Here is a 21174-nt window from a genome sequence, read left to right as displayed (position 1 = left end):
AGCTCTGCCGTATATCTAACTTTTGGGCTCCTCGATTCTCGCGCCTGTCACTTATCCATTTTCCTTTATAAATAGGACCAGGGGGTCTTTCCATTCCCCCCCCCCGTGCCTCTTCGCATCATCTTCTTCCTCGCGCCCACCGAACCTTCGAGCTCTGTCGCCGCCGTTGATCTTCGCCTCTGCCTCAACAACGGCCGCTGCATCAACCTGATCGTACCAGAAAGCCGCGGCGCCTCTCCGCTGTTCTTTTGACATTGGTAAGTCTTCTACCCTAGATCTTATCATTAGGGTTTGTACTTATCGGAGTTCTTCGTAGTTCTTGGAGCTGTTCTTCCTTGTTCCTCTTCAGTAGTACAAATGGCAAGTTAGATCTGATATTTTCCAGTGCCTTTGTAATTAAAACTCCTTTTTCCTCATTAGAACATCTGCTTTGGGTAGAAAACTCATCTGGAACTATTAAACTGCTTAAGCACCTGCGCTTTAGGTCAGAATATATTTTGATTTTCCAACGCACTGCAGATCTGAAATTACCATGCCAAGCTGTGAAACTTGTTTTTCCTTCACTTATGCATCTTAGATCTGTATCTTCAATACTAGAGTAGGCGGTTTAATCTCATAGAAAAATGATGACCCGGTAGGTACCATTAGTCCCCTGTTGAACCGCCAAGCCGCTTTATCTTTGTACATCTCCCATGTCTGATTCCGGTTTAACAATATGTACATATTTATGTCTTCTTCTGCTCTTGCACCGCTTTATACTTGTCCATCATAAACCTTAAACCGGCAATAACCATGTTTCAGCTTTCCATTGAAATGGCCAAACAAGTCTATGAGTGCAACTGGGTTCCTTCCCGGGTCACTGAAGAACAATTAGACAGATGTGTTGCAACTGGCGCTTTAGCCAAGAAAGAGGTCATCCACTGGAGGGCCCCTGGTCCGGAAAATCCTCCTGAACCGAAAGACGGAGAAGTAGTTGTTTTCGTTGACCATCTGGGTCGAGGCTTTAGCCCTCCCGGTTCAAAGTTTTTCCGAGATGTGCTTGCCAGTTTTCAGCTCCACCCTCAAGACATCGGTCCAAACTCTGTGTCCAACATCTGCCATTTCCAAGTCTTTTGCGAGGCTTATCTTCAAGAGGAACCCACAGTTGAATTGTTTAGGGATTTCTTCTATTTAAACCGTCGCACAGAGTTCACAGATGGACCCAACACTGAACTCGGCGGAATGGCGATTCAAAAAAGGAAGGATGTCAGCTTCCCTCACGCCAAGCTTCACAGTCACCCTAAGGAGTGGAACCAGACCTGGTTTTATTGCAAAGACACATCTCCAACTGATGAAAATCCTTTGCCGGGTTACCGCCCTCACCGTCTTAGCAATACACATCCCTTTCCTCGGAGACTAATTGCAAAGGAGAGGTCCAACTATGCCCCACAACCGTCAAAGCTTAGAGCCTTCATGGCAAACGGTTTAACAGGTGTTGACTTTGCTCGTTGTTGGATAACTTGGAGCATACTGCCCTTAAGCCGACGCCCCGGTTTAATGTGTGAATACACCGGGAGTTTGAAGGACCCTCAACGACACGTTGACATTCAGCTTACCGATGCGGAAGTTACTGAGGCTGTGAAGAAGATACTGAATGAACCGGAGGCTGTCTGTAGCCAGGCCGGATTAAGTCCTTTCTGTGTTTCCAACAAACCGCCAACGGTAAGGATCATATACCCTTTTTACTTTAACTTGATTCTTTCAAATATTCTCTCAAAATTTTGTCCATCTTTGACAGGGCGATGATCCGTTCTGGAAGAAAAAACCACAGGATAAAATGGCAAAACCACAAGATAAACCGGCAAAGCCACTTCGCCAGAAGACCAAGGTTGTCAAAAAACCTGCCAAGAAGAGGACCATTGCGTCTTCCGAGCCAAATGCTGATGCCGATTTGGCTAATCCAGACTCAGAGGTAGAACTTGACTCTCTTGGTTCATTTTTCATACATCTCATTGACAATGACCATTATCAGGACGATGCTGAAGGCAGACAAGCTGATGATGTAGAGGTAATTATCCTTTCCTCCGGTTCAGATCTTCTGCCAACATCGAAAATCCGTCGAGCAAACCGGAAAGTAAAATTTTCTCACCCCCTTGCTCACTTGGACCCAAACTTTCTTTTGAAGACGCAGCAACACGAAGCTTGCCGCACAACCCGGCACAGTGGCCAGGTAGTCACCTCAGCCGGTTTACCAAATACTCCAGTCCGGAAACGTCAATCAGAGGTCTCTTATATTCCTGACACTTCTTGTCCCAAGGAGGGTTGTTTCCGTCAGCCTCTTAATCCGTCCGATTCAAATTATTAGGGCACGCCTCACTCATCCTCTGGCGAGTCAATGGCCACCCAGCTTCCAGCCCTCAAGACAGTTCCTGGGTAAGTTATGCCTTAAATTTGTTCTTAATACTTATGTTCACCTGATGTATTGATCTTTATGTTTATTCTTCTCAGTGCCAAGCCAAGACCCAGCAAGAAGGCTCGGCTAAACAAACCATGAGACGAAAATGTGGTTATTGAACCGGAGAAAACTCCAGATCCAGTAGAGACCAACACGGACGCTCAGCTTGATGATCCGCCACCACAAGATTATGACTTCGTCATGGAACAAGTAGAAGTTGACACCACCAGTCACACTGACCAACCGACTGGTCCGGCTCGCACGGATGATAAACCGGCCAGTCCAGCCAAGGCTGCTGATAAACCGTCCACTCCAATGAAGGTTGCTGATGTTACAGAAGATGACATTATGATTACCGGCGTCAGCCACACCGCTCCTAGCAACCCGGTCGCCTTATCCAAACATAGCGCCAAGGATGAGCTTTCTGCTATGGGCAAAGGCAAATGGAACACCGATTTGTCCAGCTACGCCCATCTCAACGCCCAAGACATTCACTCTGGCTTCTTGAACCGTCTGTACACCAGTCGCAATTATGAAGCCGGTTTAGTAAATCTGATGAAGGAGCGATATGAGGTAACCACACAACTGTTTCTCTTATGTCCAATTTCAAATGTCAACTCCAGTAGCCCCCAAGGGCCGATTTATGATGTTAATCTGAACTGGGACTTTGTAATATCTTAACTTTGCATGCTTAGCCTCCAGGGACCGAGTTATCTTTTTAAGATGAACCGGTACTTTAGAATTGCAATATTGTATCTTTCACTGGTGTAGCCCCCAAGGGCCGTTTAACTTTATAAAGATGAACTGGGACTTTAGAAGAATTCCCATCTCAGTACTTTGAGCAAACATACATTAGCCCCCAAGTGCCAAGAGTAATACTTGTATTGTGCTTGGGACTGGTAGAAATTTCCCAGAATAAGCAAATATGCATTAGCCCCCAAGTATCAGGTGCATAACTTGTTATGTGCTTGGTACTTCAAATATGTACCATCAACTCATAATATGTCTGTTTCTTATAGGCTGAGCTGAGCAAAAAGAATCTCAAAACGCCGATCTGCAAGAAAACATCAAGTCCCGGCAAGCCGAAACCTCCAAGGCAAAAGATGAGCTGACCAGCGCTTTAGCCGCTATGGAAAAGCTAAAGGAAAGTTTCAACAAGGAGTGGGCGGATTGGGACACAGAAAAATCCGCTTTGCAAAAAAGGGCCGAGGACGCAGAGGCAGCTCTTAAACCGGTAGTAGATGAGCTGACTGGCATAAAGTGGCAGATACATGCCATGACGGCTGCTGTGTTTGGTAAACATCCTTGCTTCACATTTTCAACATATCTTCCCATACACTGCCTGTTTACTGATGCTTGTAATTATGCAGGGACTCGCATTAGTCATCTGGGCTCTGACGTACAGAAAAAATTGAAGGCTGCCTATACTCTTATAGAGCAGTTATATACCGGTGCGCAACGGATCATCTGTACGGCTTCACACAACAAACCTCCCCCACTTTAATCAAGGAAACCTTAGAAAGGTTGTCTATGCTGCCTGCCCGGGTAGAAGAGCTAAAGAGGTCTGCTGCAAGGGCGGGTGCTCTGACCGCACTAACCCGGGCAAAAGCATGGGTACCTGACCTTGATCCGGTGGAAGTGGCTAAAGGCTATCCCAGCTTAAAAGAAGACGGATCAGAATTTGGCAATGATGACCTCCGAGCCATAAACCGGGAAGTACGTCCACTGGCTTGTCAACTGGCTGAAGAAGCTGATCTCTCATATTACCAGGCGAGTTATGACGACAAAAACAAACGGGTTGCTGCACCAACTCCTGAAGCGCAAAATCTTATCCCGCCAATCCGTAAGCACACCTATGCCCCTGACATTGAACCGTCCACCCTTATAAGCGATGAAGCTGTATTCCAAGCCCTAACTGGGATCGATTGGGCAACCATTGACTTCCAGCCACTGGGTAGAGAGGAGGATGATGAACCGGTGCAAGGTGATCCGCAACCGTCAAGTCAAGCTGGTGAGGAATCATGATCCGGAGGCCGGTTTAGTCTCCCACGTGCTGCAATGCTTGTCGAGAAACAATTATCCTTTTGGGCACTGAAACGCCTTGTAATAGGCTAGTTAAAACACTTGGTCTGCTATGCCATCGTGCATATTTATTTGTGCCTGACACTTGTTAATCCGCCATGCTTAAGACATATGATGTTCATAATCCGTAGCGATTTATTCAATCTATTCCTGCACACAAGAAGTTGATAGTGTCCTGGCGGTTTACCGCCTACGGGTCATGATGCCCAGATATATAGCCAGGGTTTATAACCAAGGCTGTGAAAAGATAATCAAATATGAAAATAAGTGATACCTGTGACCTTGAGTCATGATGTTGGCTGACCAACTATTGTAGTGAGGGTGATAACCCTAATCTGGAGCAATAATACCTCCTGTCATATTATACTGGTTTATGATAAAACCGTTCCGGGTTGTGATAAACACCGGTTTATCCATATTCAATTCTGGCGACTTATAGCCGAAACCAGACCGGGTTAATAATCCCCTGATCATATATTGACAACTTGTAGTTGAAAGTCAAGCCGGGTTAATGAACGCGGTTTATCAAAACATTATAAATGTCACCAAAAGAGAAAAACTTGGCAAATAAAAGCATATGAAAAACTTGTAGTCGAGGCTTTTCACGGGCTGCCAGGCCCCAAATTCGAGGCTTTTCATGGGCTGCCAGGCCACTGAGTTAAACCATTTCACAAAGCCTTTTAAGATGGTCCTCAATCCTTAACCAATCGTCGTTTTAACTTTGACAAGTTCAGGGTCTTATCAGATTGACTTGTCGAAGTTCAGCGGGTCATACCAGGTTTACCTGGACGGAGTGACTTAATTAAAAAGGCAGGCTAACCCGGGGTTTTAGGTGTATACACCAGGCTTCCACGCCGTGGCTTGATAGCCTATTACAAGTGGAGATTCTTTGTTCATTGCGATAGCAAAGAATCCCCAAGCAATATTTTGAGCTGTGCTCAGTGGGTGCCTATGTTTGAGTTGTTCTTTTGCAACACTCTCTTTGGCCCCGAAGTAATTTGGCTTTGAGCCGATCAAGAGGTGTGACTATGGTTCGAATACGACCAAGCCCCCAAGTGATTTTTCTGGTGGCTTTGCGCCGATCAAGAGGTGTAGCTATGGTTCAAATACAACCAAGCCCCCAAGTGATTTTTATATAAAGCTTTATAAGCTGAATCAAGGTGTAAACCGGACGCCGCTTTATGAACAGAAGCCCCCATGTAACCACACATGATATAAGAAAAACAACAGATACCCCGCTTTAGCTGAGGCTCCGGTTTATTATATTGATCATAATATATACATTGTCATAACTATGTACATAAGCAGAGCCTATGGCTCGGGTATAGTAAGGCCGAAGATGAGCGATATTCCACGGCCGGTGGGTCTCCTCCTCCGATTTACGTGAGTCTTTGCGCTCTCGAACATCAATAAGGTAGTATGACCCGTTATGCAGATTCTTGCTGACCACAAAAGGTCCTTCCCAAGGCGGGGATAACTTGTGCATATCAGTTTGATCCTGAATGAGTCGGAGCACCAGATCGCCTTCTTGAAAAGTTCTGGTTCTAACCCGGCGGCTGTGATAACGATGCGGATCTTGCTGATAAATCGCCGAACGGGCTGCTGCAATGTCACGCTCCTCGTCCAACAGGTCAAGTGCTTCCTGTCATGCCTTCTCATTGTCAGCTTCAACATACGCCGCCACACGAGGTGAGTCATGACGGATGTCACTAGGGAGAACCGCCTCCGCTCCATAAACCATGAAAAAGGGTGTGTAACCCGTGGATCTGTTGGGCGTGGTATTGATGCTCCATAACACAGAAGGTAACTCCTCCACCCAACAACCCGGCGTCCGTTGCAAAGGAACCATAAGCCGGGGCTTGATGCCTCTCAAGATTTCTTGATTGGCTCGCTCCGCTTGACCATTAGACTGGGGGTGAGCCACTGATGACACGTCAAGCCAGATGTGCTCACGTTGACAGAAGTCCTTCATAGCACCTTTGGACAGATTGGTACCATTATCAGTTATAATGTTGTGTGGAAAGCCAAACCGGAAAATCACCTTTTTGAGGAATTGAACCGCCGTAGCTACATCACACTTACTGACTGGCTCCGCCTCCACCCACTAGTGAACTTATCAACCGCCACCAAAAGGTGGGTCTTCTTGTCCTTGGATCTTTTAAAGGGCCCAACCATATCCAGCCCGCAAGTCGCAAATGGCCAAGTTATTGGAATCATCCTCAACTCTTGAGCCGGTACATGAGCGTGTCGTGAGAATTTTTGACATCCATCACACCTTTTGACCAAGTCCTCAGCATCAGCATGAGTCGTCAGCCAATAGAAACCGTGACGAAACGCCTTGGCTACCAGAGATTTTGAACCGGCGTGGTGACCACAATCTCCTCCGTGGATCTCACGCAAAATTTCGCGGCCTTCTTCAGGAGATACACAACGCTGAAACGCCCATGTCACACTGCAATGATGTAACTCTCCATTGATAATAGTCATGGACTTGGACCGCCGGATTATCTGCCTAGCCGAAGTTTCATCCTCTGGTAACTCGCCCCGGTTCATATACGCCAAATATGGAACCGTCCAATCCGGGATAACATGAAGAGCCGCCACCAACTGAGCCTCCGGGTCAGGAACAGCCAAATCCTCCTCTGTCGGGAGCTTGACGGACGGATTATGCAGCACATCCAGGAAGACATTGGGTGGGACCGGTTTACGTTGGGAACCCAAACGGCTTAAGGCGTCCGCCGCTTCGTTCTTTTGCCGATCCACATGATCGACTTGATAACCTTTGAAGTGAGCCGCAACAAGATCCACTTCACGACGATATGCCGCCATGAGTGGCTCCTTGGAATCCCAAGTACCAGACACTTGTTGAGCCACCAGGTCCGAATCACCGAAGCACTTAACCCGGCTTAAATTCATCCCCTTAGCCATCCAAAGACCGTGGAGTAAGGCCTCATATTCCGCTGCATTGTTAGTACAAGGGAACATTAAACGGAGAACATAACAAAACTTATCACCTCGTGGGGAAGTTAATACGACTCCAGCCCCCGAGCCCTCCAATTGCCTGGACCCATCAAAATGAATAGTCCCATAAGTATGATCCGGCTTCTCTTCTGGCGCCTGTAACTCCGTCCAATCATTGATGAAGTCCACAAGTGCCTGCGATTTGACCGCTTTCCGGGGCACATATTTTAACCCGTGAGGCCCAAGCTCAATAGCCCACTTGGCGACCTGACCAGTTGCTTCCCTGTTCTGAATTATATCTCCCAAAGGAGCAGAACTGACCATGGTGATGGGATGACCCTGGAAATATTGCTTAACCTTCCGGCTCGCCATGAAAACTCCATACAGCAGCTTCTGCCAATGTGGGTACCTTTACTTGGACTCAATAAGTACCTCACTGATATAATAAACCGGCCGTTGAACCGGACACTCCTTTCCAGCCTCCTTGCGCTCCACCACAATAGCCACGCTAACTGCCCGGGCATTAGCAGCCACATATTACAATAATGGCTCTTTATCAATAGGAGCAGCAAGGACCGGCGGATTAGCCAGCTGTCGCTTTAAGTCCTCAAATGCTTCATTGGCGGCGTCACTCCAAACGAAGTCATCCGTCTTCTTCAACATCTGATATAAAGGGATGGCCTTCTCACCAAGGCGACTGATAAACCGGCTCAAGGCGGCAATCCGGCCCGCCGGGCGTTGAACATCGTTGATACACTTCGGTTTAGCCAAAGAAGTTATAGCCTTGATTTTTTCCGGATTAGCTTCAATGCCCCTGTTAGACACCAAAAAGCCCAAGAGTTTGCCTGCTGGTACACCAAAGACACACTTGGCCGGATTAAGCATCATTTTATAAACCCGGAGGTTATCAAAGGTCTCCTTCAAGTCATCTATCAATGTCTCCTTCTTTCTGGATTTCACCACAATATCATCCACATAAGCATGAACATTGCGGCCGATCTGATCATGAAGACAATTCTGCACACAGCGCTGATAAGTCGCCTGGGCACTCTTAAGCCCAAAAGGCATAGATACATAGCAGAAGGCTCCAAAAGGAGTTATAAACGCTGTCTTCTCCTGGTCCTTAACTGCCATTTTGATCTGATGGTAACCAGAATACGCATCCAGAAAACTCAAACGCTCACAACCCGCCGTAGCATCAATGATTTGATCAATACGAGGGAGGGCAAAAGGGTCTGCTGGACAGGCCTTGTTGAGATCTGTGTAGTCCACACACATACGCCAAGTGCCGTTCTTCTTAAGTACCAGCACCGGATTAGCCAACCATTCAGGATGAAATACTTCAACGATGAATCCAGCCGCCAAGAGCCTGGCTACCTCCTCACCAATAGCCTTGCGTCTTTCTTCATTGAACCGGCGAAGAAACTGCTTGACCGGTTTATACTTGGGATCGACATTGAGAGTGTGCTCAGCGAGTTCTCTCGGTACACCTGGCATGTCAGAAGGTTTCCACGCAAAGATGTCCCGATTCTCACGGATGAACTCGATGAGCGCGCTTTCCTATTTCGGATCCAAGTTAGCGCTGATGCTAAATTGCTTGGATGAATCGCCAGGAACGAAATCGACAAGCTTAGTCTCATCAGCCGATTTAAACTTCAAGGCCGGATCATGCTCTGTAGTTGGCTTTTTCAAAGAAGTCATATCCGCCGGATCAACATTGTCCTTATAGAACTTCAACTCCTCTGTTGCGCAAACCGACTCAGCATAAGCCGCATCACCTTCTTCACATTCTAAAGCGATCTTGCGGCTCCCATGGACCGTGATGGTCCCCTTATGGCCCGGCATCTTGAGCTGCAGATAGACATAACAGGGCCTCGCCATGAACTTAGCATAAGCCGGCCGTCCAAACAGGGCATGATACGGGCTCTTGATTTTCACTACTTCAAAAGTCAATGTCTCTGATCTCGAGTCATGCTCATCTCCAAAAGCCACCTCCAGAGCTATCTTACCAACAGGATATGTCGATTTACCAGGCACTACACCATGGAAGACCGTATTGGATGGCTTAAGATTTTTATCTGTTAACCCCATGCGATGGAAGGTTTCGTAATAAAGGATATTGATACTACTCCCCCCATCCATGAGTACCTTAGTGAACTTATAACCTCCAACCTGAGGCGCCACCACCAATGCCAGATGACCCGGATTATCAACCCGGGGTGGATGAACCTCTCTACTCCACACGATCGGCTGCTCAGACCAGCGCAAGTAACGGGGCACCGCCGGTTCAACGAAATTCACTGCCCTTTTATGAAGTTTCTGATCGCGCTTGCATAGACTAGTGGTGAAGACATGATACTACCCACTATTCAACTGCTTCGGGTTGCTCTGGTAGCCCGACTGCTGCTGTTGCTGCTGATTGCCCTGATGATTATAACCACCTTGATTGCCCTGATTGCCTTGATTACCATGTCCGCTCTGATTACCATGAAAACCTAAACTGGAACTGCCTCCACCGTAACCCGGCCCATGAGATCCAGGGCCTGAACCGCCGCCCGGTCCGTGATCATACCGAAAAAAGTCGGAATTTTTGAACTCCTGCATGATATAACAATCTTTCCAGAGGTGCGTTGACGGTTTGTCCTGCGTCCCGTGCTTTGGGCAAGGCTGGTTTAACAGATAAGACAAACGCTCCGGATTAGGACTTGGTCCTCCACCACGCTGGGGCGGTTTACCCTTACGTCTCTGGCCTTTGTCCTGTGTGTTGGTATTAGCCACAAAATCTAAATTGTTATCCGCCTTACGCTTATCGCTGTTTCCATGACCCGCCGGGTTATGCTGCTGCCCCTTGGTGTTGACGCTCTTCTTTCCCTTCCCTGTCTTGTCATCGTCAGACTCGGGGTCCTTGGTACTATCAGAGTCGGCATACTTTACCAGAGCTGCCATAAGTGTTCCCATGTCATTACAATGACGTTTGAGCCGTCCCAACTTCAACTTCAGAGGTGCAAACCGGCAATTGCCTTCCAATGTCAAAACTGCTGTATCAGCGTTGATGCGGTTCGATGAATGCAAAATCTCTGAAACCCGGCGCACCCAACGGGTTGTTGATTCTCCTTCCTCCTGGACATAGGCAGCTAAGTCCACAATTGACATGGGCTGCTTGCATGTATCCTTGAAATTCTGGATAAACCAGGCCCTTAATTCGGCCCATGACCCAATGGAGTTAGCCGGCAAGTTCTTTAGCCAAGTGCGGGTTGTCCCCTCCAGCATCATGGTGAAGTATTTAGCACACGCCGCATCGTCCACATCCAGCATCTCCATTTCCATCTCATAGCTTTCAACCCATGACTCAGTGGATAAATCGGCGGTGTAATTCGGCACTTTACGTGGTCCCTTGAAATCCTTGGGCAGGCGCACGTTGCGCAGCGCTGGGACAAGACACGACACTCCCAAAGAGCTGGAAGTAACCCCTGGTTCCACCGATGTGGTTGGATGAACCGGAGTAAGTTGGCGAGCTTCATGCTGCGCCGCTAACTCAGCCTCTCGACGTGCCCTAGCACGATCCACCACATCCTAACCATCACCACCGCCACCCGCCGGGTTATGGCCACGGGGCGGATTACGGTTTCGCGTGCTGCTTGATACGGCCGGTTCATCGATATGCCTGCTGTAACTCCGGCTTGGGCGGGGAGTAGAATGGATCCTTTTGCGACTATATGAATAAGCTTGCTGCTGAGTCAAAGCTGTCTGAAGGAGCTCCCTAGCCCGTCGCGTCTCGACCGCTTCTGGGGACTCGCCTTTGATCGGGAGGGCCGCCAGTCGTGAAGCGGCAGCGACAATGTTATCCATCGGGTTAGAGTAATGACCCGGTGGTGTTGGTACATACTGTGACAAAACGTTGTTCTGACGAGGCGGATCAGTCGGACGTGGCTGAACCGGCGCCCCCGTTCCAGGTGCCTCTGCCCGGCTTACCACTGGCGGATTACTGGTCCCCGCTCCTGGGTATTAAAGAGTTTCTTGGCCTCGTAAACCGGCGGCAGGTGAGATCGGTACCGTCTCCTCATGACATCGTTTGACGCGCTCTGATCCAGCATAAGTCAGTAAGCCTGTGCATCCAATGCGGCCTGTTCCGCAGCCATCCTGGTATCCTCAGCTGCCAAGTTGGCCTTGGCCTGGGTTATCTGATCTTTCACCTTCACGATTTCCGCATTATGCTCATCTTGATTCGCCGGATTAACCTCCGCCATCAGTGCTGCCAAAGCGTCAAATAAATCAGATAAAACCTAAGCCGGCGGTCGCACGGGGCCTCCTGCCCCGGCTGCTGTCGCTGCTACTGATCCAGAAACCATCACCGCTGTGGTCAAACAGTGGAGTGCTGGTTGTGTACCGGCCATGAAGATCGCAACCCGGTTTGGCGGATCAAAGGGGTTCGGAATACTGTCGCCGTCGGAACAGCCCCCAATCCGGCCATCTTGCAACTGGTACAATGACTCGGTCTCTCCGGTCAATGACTCGTCGCCGGAATAAATGACGGTTTCACCACCAGATTCCGATCTATCCTCAGATTCCACTCCGTGGATAACTCCCACGAAGGCACGCTTCATGACAGGCTTAACCCGGGCAGATTTCGCACGCTGAGCCGTCTCGATGATGTCGGTGCAGATGTCCGGCTCAGGGCCCGGTTCGCCAATCTTGCCAATGAAACGTGGATGCCGCCGAAGGGGACCCGATACCCGTACTCAATTGAGCCAGCCTCGGGGCCCCAGCCTGCGTCGTCGATGTAGAGCTTGCCGCGACGACTCTTGGTCATCCGGCCCACAGCGTAGCCCTTGAGTCCTTCGAAGCTGCCCTCTAAGAACTCGAAACCATCGTGCGATAGCCCCACGGTGGGCGCCAACTGTCGTGGTTTTGTCACGGCAGATGTCCTAGAGAAAGGACTTAGTCGTGGAGCCATCGCGACGGGTTAGCTTAAAGGGGTTAAAGCGGACAAGGGACGCAGAGAGTTTTATACTGGTTCGGCCCCTTGCGGTGAAGGTAAAGGCCTAATCCAGTTGTTGTGGAATTGCTAGGGTTTCGATGACCAGGGAGCGAATTCGCTGTGCCTGGCTCTCGAGTTGTTGTTTGTCGTTCCTAAACCGCCGCCGGGTCGTCCCTTATATACATGGGTTGATGCCCGTCGGTTTACAGGATCCCGAGGCCAGCTCATAAACGTGTCCAGCTCGGGGTCTGCTCTTTCTATCTTACAACACAAGTTTACATATCAATGTTGGTTTACGTCTATAGACCTTAAACCGTCTTTGGGCCCTGGGCCTTCATAAAGCACCACCGTCTGTCTTCATGGGCTTCAGGTACAGTAATCCATTATGGGGATAACCCGGCCTCTCCTGGTCGGTTTACGCCCAGTAGTAATATCCCCAACAGGCTACGGATTAAACAAAGATTGGCTAAGGACGAGGTGACGATGCCCGTCAGGAATGGTTCTAAGTTTGATGTGATCGTTGTCGGCATGCTACCTCTACATCTACATTCGGGATTAGTTTTAGACCTGAATAATTCTTATTTGGTGCCAGCGTTGAGCATGAACATTATATCTGGATCTTGTTTAATGCGAGACAGTTATTCATTTAAATTAGAGAATAATGGTTGTTCTATTTATATGAGTAATATCTTTTATGGTCATGCACCCTTGAAGAGTGCTCTATTTTTGTTGAATCTCGATCGTGGTGATACACATATTCATAATATTGATGGCAAAAGATGCGGAGTTGATAATGATAGTGCAACATATTTGTGGCACTGTCGTTTAGGTCATATTGGTGTAAAGCGCATGAAGAAACTCCATGCAGATGGACTTTTGGAATCACTTGATTATGAATCATTTGATGCTTGCAAACCATGCCTCATGGGCAAGATGACTAAAACTCCATTCTCCGGAACAATGGAGCGAGCCACTGACTTATTGGAAATAATACATACCGATGTATGCGGTCCGATGAGTGTTGAGGCTCGCGGCGGGTATCATTATTTTTTGACCTTCACAGATGATTTGAGAAGATATGGGTATATCTATTTAATGAAACACAAGTCTGAAACATTTGAAAAGTTCAAAGAATTTCAGAGTGAAGTGGAGAATCATCATAACAAGAAAATAAAGTTTCTACGATCTGATCGCGGAGGCGAATATTTAAGTTACGAGTTTGGCCTTCATTTAAAACAATGTGGAATAGTTTCACAACTCACGCCACCTGGAACACCACAGCGTAATGGTGTGTCCGAACGTCGTAACCGTACTTTATTAGATATGCTGTGATCTATGATGTCTCTTACTGATTTACCACTATCATTTTGGGTTATGCATTAGAGACAGCTGCATTCACGTTAAATAGGGCACAATCTAAATCCGTTGAGATGACACCGTATGAACTATGGTTTGGCAAGAAACCTAAGTTGTCGTTTCTTAAAGTTTGGGGTTGCAATGCTTATGTGAAAAAGCTTTAGCCTGATAAGCTCGAACCCAAATCGGAGAGGTGTGTCTTCATAGGATACCCAAAAGAAACTATTGGGTACACCTTCTATCACAGATCCAAAGGCAAGATCTTTGTTGCTAAGAATGGATCCTTTCTAGAGAAGGAGTTTCTCTCGAAAGAAGTGAGTGGGAGGAAAGTAGAACTTGATGAGGTAATTGTACCTTATCTCGAATTGGAAAGTAGCTCATCACAGAAATTTGTTCCCGTGATGCCTACACCAACTAGAGAGGAAGCTAATGATAACGATCATGAAACTTCAGATCAAGTTACTACCGAACCGCGTAGGTCAACCAGAGCACGTTCTGCCCCAGAGTGGTACGGTAATCCTGTCCTGGAAGTCATGTTACTAGACCATGACAAACCTACGAACTATGTGGAAGCGATGATGAGCCCAGATTCCGCAGAATGGCTTGAGGCCATGAAATCTGAGATGGGATCCATGTATGAGAACAAAGTATGGACTTTGGTTGATTTGCCCGATGATCGGCAAGCCATAGAGAATAAATGGATCTTCAAGAAGAAGACTGACCATGATGGTAATGTTACTGTCTACAGAGCTCAACTTGTTGCGAAAGGTTTTCGACAAGTTCAAGGAGTTGACTACGATGAGACATTCTCACCCGTAGCGATGCTTAAGTCTGTCCGAATCATGTTAGCAATTGCCGCATTTTATGATTATGAAATCTCGCAAATGGACATCAAAACTGCATTCCTTAATGGATTTCTTAAAGAAGAGTTGTATATGATGCAACTAGAAGGTTTTGTCGATCCTAAAGGTGCTAACAAAGTGTGCAAGCTCCAGCGATCCATTTATGGACTGGTGCAAGCATCTCGGAGTTGGAATATACACTTTGATGAGGTGATCAAAGCATATGGTTTTATACAGACTTTTGAAGAAGTTTGTATTTACAAGGAAGTGAGTGGGAGCTCTGTAACATTTCTAATATTATATGTGTATGACATATTGTTGATAGGAAATGATATAGAATTTCTGGATAGCATAAAAGGATACTTGAATAAGAGTTTTTCAATGAAAGACCTCGGTGAAGCTGCTTATATATTAGGCATCAAGATCTATAGAGATAGATCAAGATGCTTAATTGGACTTTCACAAAGCACATACCTTGATAAAGTTTTGAAGAAGTTCAAAATGGATCAGGCAAAGAAAGGGTTCATGCTTGTGTTACAAGGTGTGAAGTTGAGTCAGACTCAATGCCCGACCACTGCAGAAGATAGAGAGAAAATGAAAGTCATTTCCTATGCCTCAGCCATAGGTTCTATCATGTATGCTATGCTGTGTACCAGACCTGATGTGTGCCTTGCTATTAGTTTAGCAGGGAGGTACCAAAGTAATCCAGGAGTGGACCACTGGACAGCGGTCAAGAACATCCTGAAGTACCTGAAAAGGACTAAGGATATGTTTCTCGTTTATGGAGGTGACAATGAGCTCGTCGCAAATGGTTACGTCGATGCTAGCTTTGACATTGATCTGGATGACTCTAAGTCACAAACCGGATACGTATTAATATTGAATGGTGGAGCTATCAGTTGGTGCAGTTCCAAGCAAAGCGTCATGGCGGGATCTACCTGTGAAGCGGAGTACATAGCTGCTTCGGAAGCAGCGAATGAAGGAGTCTGGATGAAGGAGTTCATATCCGATCTAGGTGTAATACCTGGTGCATCGGGTCCAATGAAAATCTTTTCTGACAATACTGGAGCAATTGCCTTGGCGAAGGAATCCAGATTTCACAAAAGAACCAAACACATCAAGAGATGCTTTAACTCCATCTGTGATCAAGTCAAGGAGGAAGACATAGAGATTTGCAAAATACATACGAATCTGAATGTGGCAGACCCATTGACTAAGCCTCTTCCACGAGCAAAACATGATCAGCACCAAGACTCCATGGGTGTTAGAATCATTACAATGTAATCTAGATTATTGACTCTAGTGCAAGTGGGAGACTGAAGGAAATATGCCCTAGAGGCAATAATAGAATTGTTATTTATATTTCCTTATATCATGATAAATGTTTATTATTCAGGCTAGAATTGTATTAACCAGAAACTTGATACATGTGTGGATACATAGACAAAACACCGTGTCCCTAGTAAGCCTCTACTAGACTAGCTCGTTAATCAAAGATGGTTAAGTTTCCTAACCATAGATATGAGTTGTCCTTTGATGAACGGGATCACATCATTAGGAGAATGATGTGATGGACAGGACCCATCCGTTAGCTTAGCATAATGATCGTTAAGTTCTATTGCTATTGCTTTCTTCATATCATATACATATTCCTTCTACTATGAGATTATGCAACTTCCGGATACCGGAGGAATACCTTGTGTGCTATCAAACGTCAAAACGTAACTGGGTGATTATAAAGATGCTCTACAGGTATCTCCGAAGGTGTTTGTTGGGTTGGCATAGATCGAGGTTAGGATTTGTCACTCCGAGTATCGGAGAGGTATCTCTAGGCCCTCTCGGTAATTCACATCATAATAAGCCTTGCAAACAATGTGACTAATGAGTTAGTTGCAGGATGATGTATTACGAAACGAGTAAAGAGACTTGCCAGCAATAAGATTGAACTAGGTATGAAGATACCGACGATCGAATCTCGGGCAAGTAACATACCGATGACAAAGGGAATTACGTATATTGTCATTGCAGTACGACCGATAAAGATCTTCATAGAATATGTAGGAACCAATATGAGCATCCAGGTTTCATTGTTGGTTATTAACCGGAGAGGTGTCTCGGTCATGTCTACATAGTTCTCGAACCCGTAGGGTCTGCACGCTTTATGTTCGATGACGATTTTGTACTATATGAGTTGTGTGATTTGGTGACCGAATGTTGTTCGGAGTCCCGGATGAGATAACAGACATGACGAGGAGTCTCGAAATGGTCGAGAGGTAAAGATTCATATATAGGACGATAGTATTCGGACACCAGAAGTGTTCCAGGGGTACCGGGTACGTATCGGGTCACCGGAAGGGGTTCCGGGCATCCCTCCGGCAACTACATGGGCCTAATGGGCCAAGAAGGGGACAGACCAGCCCCTAGGAGGCTGGTGTGCCCCATGTAGGATGAAATAACGGGAAAGTAAAGAGGAGAAGAGGGAAAGGAAGGGGAGGGATTCGGCCTCCCCCTTCCTTCTTTCCTCCCTCCTCCTTCCTTCTCTCCTCCCTCCTCCTTCCTTCCCCCTCCAGATGAATATGGAAGGGGGGACGCGCCCAAGTAGGATTCCTCCTACTTGGGGCGCCCCCTTGGCTGCCTCTCCTCCCCTCCAACCTATATACATTAGGGGAGGCACCGCTAGAAGATACAACATTGATTCCTAGCTGTGTGCGGCGCCTCCCTCCACAGTTTACGCCTCCAGTCATATTCACGTAGTGCTTAGGCGAAGCCCTGCGCGAATCACTTCACCATCACTATCACCACGCCGTCGTGCTGACGGAATTCTCCCTCGACACTTTGCTGGATCAAGAGTTTGAGGGACGTCATCGAGCTGAACGTGTGCAGAACTCGGAGGTGCCATACGTTTGGTGCTTGATCGGTCGGAACGAGAAGAAGTTCGACTACCTCAACCGCGTTGTCAAACGCTGCTGCTTTCGGTCTACGAGGGTACGTGGACACACTCTCCCCCTCTTGTTGCTATGCATCTCCTAGATAGATCGTACGTGAGCATAGGATTTTTTTTTTAAATTCCATGCTACATTTCCCAACAAGCGGCACTACACTCGCACCAGAGCAGAGGTAGGAGAAGGCCTTCCCGTCGCACAGTGCTCCCCCAGACCGGCTTATGGTTTTGAGATTTAGGAGGGCAGAGTAGACGTACGTGAACTGGTTATATCGTGCGTGGCCAGCTGCCTCCTCTTTATATGTGGCGCTGGCGATCAGGGGACCTAAACCACGTTGGTTTGGATCACCCCCAATCAAGGCGCGTCAGTTGGGGTCGAGGGGGTATGAACGTTGGTTCATGGCCTCCTCCCCTTAACGTAACTTACTTCTGTTTTATTCGTTTTGTCCCATTGGGCCTTTAGATCAATACCATCATTCTCCCCCTTGATCGTTAGGCTCAATAACTTTTGCACATTCACCATAGGAATGATATACTAGAGTAAGGTGTTACAACAGCCAATGAAATGCCATTGAACCGCAATACTCATAACACACATCCTATTTCAAAGTGGAATACATATTACTTTATGGGGAGTGGTTTATATTATTAGCGGCCCGTAATTCCATAATCAAGAGGCTTCCAGTAATCCCATGCCGGCTACATGCTCACGAAATATATTTGGTGGTAAGCCTTTAGTGAGCGGATCTGCAAGCATACTTGTCGTACTGATATGCTTAACATTAATAGTTTGATCTTGGATTCTATGTTGAACAACACGATACTTTAGGTCAATGTGCTTGTCCGACGCCCCCGAAATTAATCTTCCACTAAACATCCATGCAGCATGCATGATCAAGATCGATGACTCACGGTATAATATCACAACACAACTCTAGGACTCAAATTTAAACGAAGAAACAATATATTACAAGCTAGGGTCGCAAGACCCGATATTACATCAAGAGTTAGGTCTGACTACAGACCTATACAACGGTGCCTTAAGAAGGCGAAAACAAATAACAACTCTAGATCGAAAAGGCCCAGGCCTCCTGCCTGGGACCTTCAAACTACTCCTAGTCCTAGATATCCATGTAGTAGCCAAGCTCGGGTTCCTCTGGCTCCTGGGCTTCATCATCTGAACGCATCATTCGGGAAGAAGAAAAGAGGTATCAAAGCAACCGTGAGTACTCATCCAAAGTACTCACAAGACTTACATCAGAACTATGCTAAGTATGCATCGGTGTCAAAGGAAGGGGCCTATATCTTTGGACTAAACTGCAGAAATGCCTAAATATAGGGGGAAACGCCTATCCTAGTGAAGACTACATCTTCTTTCAGCCATTATCTTGCAGCCGTAGAAGAGAGGAGCATATATATAATATTTAATAACATGTATATATCAGCAATGCCTTGAGAACCTTCCTCGACAGCCCTACGCGAAAGCGGTCTTAGGACAGTATAATAGCTAAATATCATATGAGTATCCAGTTCTAGTTGTAGAAGATTAGGATACAATGACAAGCGTCCTATAACCATGGGCATGGCTATTCTAATAGATTGATTCCCTGCATGGGTGCACCACATTATCCGATATGCTCGATTACCTCTGGCTGGACACACTTTTCCGGGTAATGCCCGGCTTTAGATAATCGACACGTTGTAGTCCTACCTAGGCTCTCCAGAGAGGTCAGCACGCCGGTCTACATCCTAAGTGCGAAGGGGTCATGGGCCTATCATCCTAAGCACTCTTGTGCGTTGCGAGGACGGTCGGGACCAAGCCCACCTCTGTATATACATCCAGGCATGCCGCTCAGCCGGGCACGTGCCGCTCAACTGTGACATCTGTAGAGCTTTCGGAAGAAATCTTACGACACCGAGGGTCCCATAAACCATTATCCCGCGTGGCGGTTAGTGCGAAAATGTCAGCTGCCAACTCAGATCAAATACCCACAAGGGACAGGCCCACCTCTCTTCTAGGTGGTATCCACCTACCCTGTCGTTCCGTCCTACCCTGTCATTCCGTCACATTATCTCTCCCGGGTACCCTTGGGGCCGACCCGTCTTTATCATTGTAACGGTCGGGGTTCAGGTCCATACCATCAAGGTGAAAACAGAGGAATCACCCTCGATAGGTTTACCATATATACTGCATGACAGAGTCATCACCGTGAAATATGAGGAATCATCCTCAGTAGATCACACTAGATGTGCTACACTACAGAGTCGTCATCGAGAGTGAAATACAAGGAATCACCCTCGGTAGATCACACTCGATACGACTCGATAGAGTCATACAATTGTAAGGGCCTTTAGGTGTGTTCTGGTCTCGGTACAGTGATCCATCATCTCGGTCAACCCAAATAGAATGGCATGATGAAGAGGGTGATGTTGCAGAAGATGAAGACGTGACCCGACACGAATGTCATGCTGGTGTCGATCTTCTCATCGATCTATCGAATCGCTGCAACTGCTTAGCAGGGCCTACATGGGCCACCAATGACGGAGTTGAATCCAGCAGATATCGAGCATGGGTCCCGAGCTAAGGGTCTTGACACGATGGTACCAGGGGCACGGATTTTTACTCAGGTATGGGCTCTTTTCAGAGATAAAACCCTACATCATGGTTGTGTTTTATTGCTTTAGGATGGAGTACAAAGTATAGGTGATCTACCTCCAGATCATTGTGTGTCGTCTACGAGCCCTACCCCTCGGTTTATATAGGTACTGGGGGGATCTAAGGATACATCCTAGTCAGTTATGTACAAGGATAACATGTTGTAGATGACCTCTAATATCTTGGAGTATAGTCAATTCTCCGGGAGCCTTTTTTCATATGCCATGGGCCGCCTTGACGTGGCCCGCTGGTGAACTGACATAAGGGTTTCGGCTCGGTCCACCTGGTCGGGAGACGACGTGGTGATAGATCCCCTATCCAGGACATCGGCATAAGATGTCTGGTTGCAAAATGAAGTTCTAAGTTTAAGGATTGTTTCTAGAAAAAGTGAGCATTGTTTCCTTATGCTCAATGGTCTCCACATTTGTTACTTTCTCGATATGATTCTTTCACTTTGCATGCTAATTTATGATATCCTTACCACCAATTAAATACTGTCTTTTTTTAATTCAAATGTTCTTGGTCTGTAGGTCTTACTTCTAAAATTCCGAGGCAAGTATAAAAGGATATCTCTATTCTCCATCATTGTTTTTCTTCCCTTCATTTTTTAATACTTCCTTCTTATATTGTGCACCACTCAGGTGCCATGTACTCATCGATTTATATACCTCTGGGTGTAATACATTTATTGTTGTTTTCAGCTTATTTCTTAGTGACTCATGAAATTTGAAATTTGAATTTTTATGTTGTTGGGAACTTACACATAAATCTAAAGTGTTCGGATATTGATATTCATCACTTGAAAGACTGGTTATAGTAATTCCGAAGAAGCAAAAAACAAATTATAAAAAATCAAAAATAAAAGTAAAATTTGAATCGTGAGTTGTATCGACGTAACTGCTAGTATGATAAAAATAAGGGACC

This window comes from Triticum aestivum, chromosome 5D, assembly GCF_018294505.1.
Source record: "Triticum aestivum cultivar Chinese Spring chromosome 5D, IWGSC CS RefSeq v2.1, whole genome shotgun sequence".
In the NCBI taxonomy this organism is placed as follows: Eukaryota; Viridiplantae; Streptophyta; class Magnoliopsida; order Poales; family Poaceae; genus Triticum; species Triticum aestivum.
Note: the sequence above shows the minus strand (reverse complement) of the source record.